The sequence below is a fragment of the Mauremys reevesii genome, unplaced genomic scaffold (assembly GCF_016161935.1).
Source record: "Mauremys reevesii isolate NIE-2019 unplaced genomic scaffold, ASM1616193v1 Contig71, whole genome shotgun sequence".
NCBI classification, from domain to species: Eukaryota; Metazoa; Chordata; order Testudines; family Geoemydidae; genus Mauremys; species Mauremys reevesii.
In genome coordinates this window covers 40,323-50,374 of record NW_024100886.1, presented here as the reverse complement: position 1 = coordinate 50,374, position 10,052 = coordinate 40,323, and the positions used below count along the sequence as shown (strand labels likewise).

General features: G+C 53.3%; 2 non-coding genes across 2 annotated transcripts; one reads left to right on the top strand and one right to left on the bottom strand.

The window, feature by feature from the left end:
• Positions 1-438: 438 nt before the first annotated feature.
• Positions 439-510, bottom strand: TRNAQ-UUG. The gene has a single exon. It is a non-coding gene; the product is annotated as a tRNA-Gln (tRNA).
• Positions 511-8,070: 7,560 nt separating this feature from the next.
• On the top strand, positions 8,071-8,153 carry TRNAS-GCU. Its single transcript has one exon. It is a non-coding gene; the product is annotated as a tRNA-Ser (tRNA).
• Positions 8,154-10,052: the final 1,899 nt, after the last annotated feature.

Below are 10,052 nucleotides of genomic sequence, written 5' to 3'. Positions count from 1 at the left end.
CTGTGGCTTTTAAGCCTTCCCTTGGAGCTGTCAGCACCAGCCACCTCTGCTCCAAGTGCCCAGAGGCGGAGAGGTGCTGGGCTCCAGCCTGGGACTCTTTCTCCCTCCTGCCTAGCCCTGACTATGAAGCCTGGCCCTGGCCCTCCTTCCTTTAAATGCCATGTGGGCAAGAGGAAAAGTGTGGCAGCTACAGGGACCAAAGTTGTGGGCATCAGGTGAAGCAGCGAGAAACAACCATATGGTGAACCCACAGGACTCTCTAGCCAGACTGTTAAGTTCTAGGACCCCAACCTATAGCGGCCAGCCCATTGAACCAGCCGCTATGTGGGCATCAGTCACCCAGCAGGAGGGGAAAAAACTCACTCTAGTTCACCCTGAGAGAGGGTAACCAAGCACATTGAGCTCCAGGGCTTTGCAGCAAAATCACATATCTCCAGGAGGTCCCACTGAGATTTGAACTCAGATTCCAGGATTCAAAGTCCTGAGTGCTGCCCATTACACCATGGGACCTGCTGCTATTTCATTTTCTAGACCCCTGTGACTCTTGGCTGGTTTGCACTCTGCACTTATTGCTTCCCACCAGCGGCTTCCCTCGAGGGACTCTCTCTCCTCCTCCATCCACTGTGGTCCCGCTCCACCGGATCCACAGGTCCTGCCCTGAGTCCCTGCAAGCCGCAAAAATGTCAGGGGAGGCCGCCCCTCCCTTCACTCAGTGCTCCCTCTCAAATCAGCGAGCTGCAGCCTCATCTCCCGGAACTCGGGCAGCTGTCGCTTGATCCGGTCGTTCAGTCACAGGCTGACCGGCTCCCCTGCCTGGATGCTCTTGTGGAAATTCCACAGCTGATGCTGCAGGACTTGGCACCTTTGGTTTCTTTAATGTTGCACTGTTTCCCTGACCGCCGGAACAAAGCTGCCAACTCCTCCCTCACCGACTCCCACCAATCCCCCTGTTTGCCATAGGATCCTCTGATGCTTTACCACTCTGCCAACACCACCAGGCCTCGCCCCCCTGCTCCTTTATCTTGCAAGCTCTGGATGTTCAGCTTCCAATATCCTCTGCCCTGGGTCAGGGAATTGCCCACATTGAGCACACGGTGAGAGCTGTGTGATCCGAACTGTCCATTGGCTCCACCCTGCACTGCGCTGTCGACGTGCTCTCCTTCACGGAAATCCGGTCAATGCGACTCCTGGCCTGTCCCCGCAGAAAGGTGTATCCCCTCTGCGGCTGGTGTGAGCTCGAGTCAGAGGAATAGGAGGCTACCGCCCGCCCTCCACTGGTTCCACTGTGGAGAAACACGTCCTCTAAGCCGACCTCACTACAGACCTGTGCCAGGTAGTGCTCATCATAGAAGAGTTTCCTCTGACGGTCGGGAAAACAGGACCAGCAGTCCTCAGGCCGGTGCAACAATTGAAATCCCCCCTGACACCAAACACCGTGCGGTCCAGAGGAAGGGAGCCAGTTCCTTCATAGAACTTTCCTTTCATGCCTTAACTGGGGACCATACACACTAATATAGCCATAACCAGTGCCATGGAGCACAAAGCCACCAGTAATGCCCTCCCTGGTCGGAGCTCCACCACCTTCTGTACTCGCACTGCGAATGTGAAGAACAAGACTCCAACCCCATCATTCTTCCCTGGCCCAGAGGACCAGAGGGAAGGGCCCTTCCTCCAATCACCCTCTGCCCATCAAGCTACCCTAGAGTCATGTATGTGCATTTCCTAAACACCCACCATGTCCAAGCCCAGCTGCTCCAGGGCACTGAACATCAAGTGCCTCCTCCTGGGCCCCCAAATCCCTTCCACCTTCCACACAGCCACTTTCACAGATGCCCCTTCCCTGGTACTGCCCTCACTCAGCTGCACAGAAGAGTTTTCATCCCCTATACCTGCCTGTCACTGCCCAGCAGCCCTCTGGCACCATTCCTGAGGGCCACCCTGCCTTGCTCTCTTCCTGCCATATTGGGTCCACCAATTACTCATGTAGGAGAGACAGCTCCTGTCCCTCATTGTTAAAGGTCAGGCCAGCAGCCCACAGTATCTTTTCCTACTGCAGAGCCCAAGCTCAGGGACTCACCTTGGGTGCAGGCACCTCTGTGCTCCCAGAAAATGAATCCACCACTGCACGAAGAAGAATGAAAGGGCCTGCTAGAGTCTGGGATTGAACTAGGGACTTGTAGATCTTTAGTCTAACCCTCTCCCAACTGAGCTATTTTGGCAGCTTCGGAGGCATATTTTGGCCTGTTGCTTCTCTGTCAGGGATGTTTTTGCAGCAGTTGCACACAAAAAGGACGTCATTGGGAGCGGCCCATGAAGACAAGACTCGCTTTTGCCTGCCTTGCTCAGCTTGACTTGCTGCCTCACCCTGTTCCTGCCCTAGTGCCCAGGTTGACCTGGTGGTGGAAGGGGACTGGGGGCCAGTGGCGCAGGGAGGAAGTTGAGCTGGACCCTGAGCTAGGCTAGACCCTGGCGGTGAGAGTCTGGCCACCACTTGCCGCCCCACCCTGTTGTCCTGGCTTCCCCCACTGGGCGTCATTTCAGGAGGGAAGTGGGGCTTCTGCCTCCCCTCCCCGATTTTCACACCGCAGAGGAGTGCGAACAGGAAAACGAACGGCTGCTCCACACCCCCACTGGAGGAACCCGACATAGCTTCAGGATTAAGACCCAAGGACTCAGGCTGAGAACTGATATAACTCCACTCATCTGGGATTTAACAACTTGTCTTCCATGGAGCAGGGCCAGTTCCAGTGTTTTTCCTGCCCCAAGCGGCAAAAAAATTAAAAAAAAAAAATCCACAATCGATGGCAGCTCTGCCATTTTTGGCAGCAAGTTCTTCCCTTTGAGAGGGACTGAGTGGGCCAAATTGCCGCTGAAGAGCCGGACGTGCCTCCCCTTTCCGTTGGCTGCCCCAGGCACCTGCTTGCTGCGCTGGCAGCACCAGATGATGTAGCAGGTGATAACTAACCCAGGTGGGGCACATGACCCCACAAGCCCTCTGCAAGTCTTGCCTCTGAAATTAGGAAAACTGGTGAGTTGAAGGCACAGCTGCACACCCAGAAGAAAGCCCAGCATGACACGCTCAGGGTGAGGGGGGTGCTAAAGCCTGGCATCAAACCAGAAACCTTCAGCTCTTCAATCTAATACACTCCCAGCTGAGTTACTTTGGGGACAACCAGGCCTGCCAGGAAGGCTTAATACATGAGCCACAGCACATGCTGGGCAGATTTAAATCTGGATGTCACAACGCAGGAGACAAACAGTGGACTTGGCCCCGGGGGGGCAGGCTGGGGCTCCCTATATCCCAGTCACTCAAGCCAGCACCTGCCCCCTCAAGCTGTCACTGGCGCCCCCAGGTCTGCGAGACAAGAGCAGCGGTTCTCACTGGAACAACTCCACCCACAGCTCGCAGGCTCCTCCCAAGCCTAAACCGGAAAACCATCTTGCCAGAAAGCCGCCCACTAGGACTCACCATTGCTCCTTTTCCTTTCACCCAGAACTGTCCTTCTCCTGGGCTGCAAGTAGCCATCCCTGGGAAGCCAAGAGGCAGGCACAGGATTCTACCTCCCAGCAGCCAACCGCACCTCCCCAGGCTTTGCAGAACGACTGGTGACACTCTACTAACCCCACTTAGCCGCACTGAGGCGCTGAGCTTCTGCCCTGCCTTCCTCAGCTCGACTTTCCTCTTTTGCCCCATTCCCGCCTCACTCCCTCCTTTGGCAAGTAACGCAGAGGAGCCGGCCTCCGCAGGCCAACCTCCCAGGGCAGAGGAGGCCAAGCCACAAGCATTCGAAAGGTGACTGGTGTAACTCCTCTAGCTTCCCCAGGCTGACGCCAAGGTACTTTGTCCACTGATGTCACCACCCTCCATCGTGCGGGGTTGGGGTTATCCCAGGGACAGGCCAGTGGCAGAAGGAGGAGCGCCTTGCTGGACAGCATGGGGAGCTGGGAAAAGGAAACCAGCATGTTTCTGCCTGGTTTTGGGCTGAGGCCCTTTTGCATGTCAGGTTACCATGAGAACCGCTACACTACAGAAACTCCATCAGAGTGCGCTCCCCTGCCCTGCCCTCTAATTCCATGCACTTTGGTGGTGCTCACCCTGGCACACATGGAGAGGTGAACCTGGAGAACATGGCGGCAGCTCTTCAGTGGGTCAGCTGGAAGAGCAGAGGACTGGAGCTGGGGCTCAGGAAGGTGTCCTTACATCACCCTTGTGACTCCAGCTTGAGGGAGAGCTGCTTTTTCTTCCCCTTGCTGAGAAAGAGCAAGAGAAGAAAGAAAGCTGAGGTGGGCCAAATAGGTGCAGAAGCCAATGCTGCCTTTTCCTGCAGAGGAGCCCAAAACAAGGGACTTGAATTGGGTAAAGGTACTGCTGTGTTTCCAATAAACAGCCCACTGCTGCAGAAAGAAGCTGTTGAAGCCTGGGATTGAACCAGAGATCTTTAGATGTTCAGTCTAATGCTCTCCCAACTGAGCTACTTCAGCACCTGCAGGGGGCCTTTTTGGGCTGCCGCTTCTCACCTTGAAACTTATTCTCAATAAACATCTCACCAGTCAACAATGGCCAATGCAAGACAGACATCACTTGCTATTTTAGCACTTGGAAATGTCATCAACTAGCGTTTGGATCTCTCCACTGCTTTAGTTCAGGAGGGGAAAGGCGAGAAAAGCGACCTTTGAACTAAAGCACTAGGGTTAACATCCTAACGCTGCCTACTCCTGTAACACTATTTAATACCGGCCCACCCTGTGCTGGTGACAGTTCCATTGCTAGATGTTAGCACAGTTCAGTTACTGTCAAAATTAAAAAAGTTTCTATATGCTTAAAGGAAATGATTGTTTTTATTTGCTTATATATGGCATGAATAAATACAGGTTTACACATCCTAGCATGAAAATGTATTTTATATGACAGAGAAAATCATGCATCAAATTGTGCATCAAAATCATGCGATGAGCTACAAATGCAACAAAAAACAAGGTATTCAATGGTTTAACATATGGAGCGGGGGTGGAGGGGCACTGAAGACACTTCTTGCCTGGGACGCCACTTGGTCTAGGGGAGGCCCTGTCAGGGAGAGCAGGAGTTAGTGTCACATGCCTATTTCCAGGCTGTTATCTGTGGGCGCCCTGCTCTGTGGGAGGGATCGCGGTAGCCCAGACTCAGGGCTGGAACAGGCCCCGGATTGAGGGGGTGGCTGCAGGGTTTGCAGCGCTCTGATGTCTCAGACAATGTGTCTCCCCAAAGCCTTGGATCTGTGTCCCCAGACGGCTCCTGCGCTGCCTCCGCTCCTCTCACAGTCTATAGCAAGGAGCAGCAGCAAGGGTCAGGGATGAGCCATAGGCACTAGGTGGGGGGCAGAGGCTTCAGGACTAAACCCAGCACCCAGAGCAGAGGGGGGTATGAGGCTTTTTCTCTCTCCTTAGCCACGTGCTATGGCCCTGAGAGCTCTGTGAAATGCCTCCCCGCCCACAGCCTGGGGAAGGGGAAGGAGTCTCAGGTTCTAGCGTGATTTGAATGAGGATCGCTGGACCCTAGAACCATTCACTGCCCTTTCCCAGAGAAACCTGTGATGCACAGAACGGGGCTGAGATAAATGCTGACAGGAGCCAGGATTTGCTCCCCTGGAATAGTAGCAGGACTGGGCAGCTGGAAATCTCCCCAAAGGAGCTGAAGCCTTGATGGGTCAGACACAGATGCCCCAGGTACTGCATGGGGGGCTTAGGTTTGTTTCTGGACAATAGCAGTGAGAGTCTTATTGTCTCAACATTTCAATAGAAAAATTCAGACCCAAACTGTGTGTGGTGGGGAGGTCGATAGCGGTTTCTTTGGGTTTGATTTAGTTTGTTTTCTCTTTCTCATTGTAAAAGCCTTTGATGATTTTGATGGGAACAATGTTGGCACAAGGCCAAGGAAAAGTAAGAAAAGTTAAAAATCTGCATTGGAGTGAGGGGGTCTCTGTGGGCCAGGGCAGGGGTGGAGATTTTCATGGGGAGGGGGATAAGGGATGAATGAGACACTTTTGTGGGAACACAGGGGGCTGTTTTGCAGTTTAATTTTTCCAAAGGGAAACCTCCCCACTCTCCCTGTGCTGCTGCCCAGCTCAGACCCCACTGACACCCCTGTGACGAAGTGGGAATTTTCGGAATGTTTTGCATATTGTGCATGCCTCAGTTTCCCCTATTTGTTGCATGATTATCTACATCAGAGGTCCAAAACGCAGGGTGCATCCCGCCAGGTGGAATGAAGTAACACTCAGGGGAATGGAGCTGGGGCCCAGGCCAGCCCCCAGAGTGTGTGGGGAGGGAGCACCATCCAGCTCCGCTCCCGGCTGTAGCCCCAGCTGCTGGCCTGGCTCCCAGGGCTCCACTCCCAGCCCTACACCTGTGGCTCTGCTGCCGGTCTCTGCCCCCAGCCCCAGCTCTGGCCCCTGCCTCAGCCCCCTTACCCCTGTCTGCATCCCTTCCCCCACAGCTGTGGCCCCATTCCCAGGTGTGGCTCATGGGGGCACGGACAAGGGTAAGGGGGGGCCTGACCCTCAAAAAGTTTTGGGACCACTGATCTCGGTGCTGGGACAAGGGTGTTTACTCTGCGGAGACCCCCAAAAGGCAGGTGTGGCTGCTGTCCAGCTGCCTGGGCCCAGACAATGGCCACAAATTCTGTCTCCTAGCAACCGCTGGCGGGGCGCACCTGCTGCAAGACACCAGCTGGCTGGGAGGAGTCGGAGAACAAAGAATGAGGTGGAGGCCAGGTGAGCAGGTTGCCAGGGAAACAGAACAAAGGACAGAAGAGGGGAAAGGGCCTGGCTGAGTCGGGCTGTTGGGAGCAAGGAGTCTGCTGGGTTGGGGACTCGACGGGAGAGCCCAGGCTCTGAGTTCGGGGTCTCCCCAAGATGGACGTTGCTGAATCTTCCTGCTTCCTGTGCAAACACAGAACTTTCCCAGGCTGGATTCCAGACCCCTAATGAACCTTCTGTTGTACAGCACTGGCTGAGAGTCACTGGTGATTGTGTAAGTTGGGGGTGCAGGACTCCTTTGCGGGCGGGGGGGTGAGGCTTTCCCCGGTGTCCTGCTAAGGTGACTCACTACAGGAAGCTCCTGGCATGGAACAGGGGGGCTGAAAGGTCCAAGGTCAGTCCCAGTAGGTGCTGAAGGCAAGGAGGTTTCCCCCAGTGAGAGCGTCCCCTGGGCGGTGTCACACTGATGAGGGCTCTGCCTGGGTTTGGTTCAGAGCTGTTCCAGAGCACGGAGCCTGTGTCAGCCCCCCAGCATGTGACCTGCAGGCTCCACTCTGGCAAAGCTCCCTGTCCCTGGGCTTTGGCATCACCAGCCCCTGCTTAGTGACTAGGGGTCAGTTTAGGGGAGTGATTCCCAAAATGTGGGGCATGCCTCCTAGGGGGGCTCAGAGGAATGTTCATGGGGGCACCTCAGGGTTGAGCCAGCCCCCATGGAGGGCAAGGAGGGAGCAACACTCAGCCCCACTCTGTCCCAGCTCTTCACCCACCCCACCCTCAGCCTGAGCCCCCGGCCCAGCCGCGACCCCCTTACCTGTGTCTGCACCCCTCTCCCCAGCAAGCCACAGCCCCACTCCCAGCCCTGGTTCTCGACCGCAGCTTCTGGGGGGCCTTGGCCATGGCTAAGAGGGCACAGTGTGAAATGTTTGGGGACCACTGGTTTAGGGTGACGTCCTCAATTGCTTCTTTGCAGTCCAATAAAAGCTATTCCTCACCCACCTACCCCTCCATCAGGACCGACTAGGTATGTTCTGCTGCCCTTCACTCATGCAGGAAGGATAACAACATTTCATTCCACTCAATCCTAAAGTGATTTGTAACCCACCACCAGCCAAAACTGGTCATCTTGGGAAAGTGGCCCCATCATGCTGCATACCTAGGCAGAGTAGGTGTGTCTGTGCAAACACGGTCTGTTCCTGAAGTCTTTCCCCCAGCTCCTCACTAGATGTGAGGGGGGAGCTCATTCAGCCCCTGCGTCCACTTAGTGTTTCAAAACTCCTTATTGTCCCTATCTCTGCTGGCCTTAGATTTCTCCTCCTGTTCATCTTTCAGCAGCTCTGATGAGGTGGCCGAGTGGTTAAGGTGATGGACTGCTAATCCATTGTGCTCTGCACGCATGGATTTCGAATCCCATCCTCATTGGACACATTTAGTCTTCATCCCTCCTTTATAGACAACCATCTCCCCCATTGGTACAATAACAGACCCAACAATGTTGCTTCTTGCAAACAAAAACCTTCTCAGGAACTCAGAACTCCCTTGCTTTAAATTAAATGTCTAAAACCCAGATTTCTTAAAAAAAAAGGATTCTTTAGTCCTGTATTTCTTAGTTTTTATCTCAAAAGGTAACATCCTCATCATCTCCCCCAAACACCCTGGGACCTGCCGAAATAATTAAAATACCCCCATCCTGAGCAAGGCCAGAACAGTGAACCAGAGCTAGTGTCTAGGCCAAGCTGTTCTGAAGGAGGCAATTCAAACATTTTCTCCCTGCTTCCCTTGGCAAGGTCTGACTGAGAAAACAAAATTCCCCAAACTGAAAATTTTCTGCTGAAACACCAACTAGTCTGGATGGGGACTTTGATATGAATGTATTATTATTATTATTATTATTCTCTTCTGATTTATCTCAGTTCAGTGTTTGTCCTCCAGATGTGTTTGCAGCTGCTGAGTTGTGGGGGAGAGAGACCAAGTCATGATGTCTCTTCCTCCCTTTCATAGTTTCTTCCGACTTGCTAGGAAGCTCCTTTGCTACGATGTGAGTCAAGCAGTGTCCATTGTCGCTGTGCTATCTCGGAGAAGTCTGCATTGTACACGGTTCCTGGGATAGTCCTTGGGAGTGTGGATCCCTTCAATGGGCCAGCAGCGAGTCTGGCTCCTCCCTTGTCACACCTGAAAGTCTGGTGGGGGGCATTTCCCCACCTCATAACATATCTCAGTAACACACACAGAGCAAAACTTCATAACTTCCCAACCAATGCGAGCACACACAATCCAACACAATATTAATGTTCAACAGATCAAGATTTTTGAAATGATACCTCACAAGGCAGACTTTGTACAAACCATGTCATCATTATATGAGAGTGGTGAATATGGGGCTTCCAAGGCGCTGCTTTGAGTAGACTGTGCCACACCTGGGCTTCCATTGCAATGGAGACGTACCCTTAGAGTCCATCTCTCCTGGGATAAATATGGCAGCAAGGCTGGCCTGGGTCATCTGACTTGGGCTCATGGAGCTAAAGCTGAGAGGCTAAAAACTGTGGTGCAGATATTTGTGTTCACACTGAAGCCTGGGTGATCTCCAGGGCCTGCAGACATCAAACGATGAGGAATTCTGCACACAGAGAGGACCCTGCTAGTGGAAAATGCCTTTGGAAAAGCCCCTTCTGTCACCAGCTGTGGTCGTACAGTGCTCAGTGCTCTGCGTTGTGGCCTCAAGAGCCATGGATGCAAGTTGAGTTACAATGACCTTTTCCTTGTCTCCATGTTTCTTAGGTGCCTCCTTCCGACACTTTCAGAAAAAACGACTGGTTTCTTTTGGAAGCATCTGCACTGCAAGGCAAAGGCATCTTCTCTGCTTCCTCAAAAGATTGACCAAAAGGTGGGAAGAGCAGACACATTTGGCAAGGGACCACTGGGTGCTGCATCCCTAACCTCCACTTTACCTGGCAGGTGCCTGGCCCAGCTTAGCCACAGTGCTGCTCTCTGGGACTTTTCTCCCAGCTGCTCCATTTCTCATCACTGACAATCAAAAGGAAGGTGACATGGCCTCTGTGTGTGGACATCCCCAGCAAATCACAAGGATGTGTGGCACAGGCTCTCATGTTGCAGCAATTGCAGTCGAAGCAACCGCCATGCCAATGCCAGTCACAGCAGCCTTTTCATCAACTCCAGGCTTGTGATTTGATTCTTTCCAATGCTTCTCTCCAAAGAAGCCTTTTCCTTAGCAAGCAATTACTTGGATACCAAGAGAGGTCTCTTCTGTTTCCTAGAAAGACACAGGAAAATGTGAGCAGAGGAGACAAAAGCCATGCAACA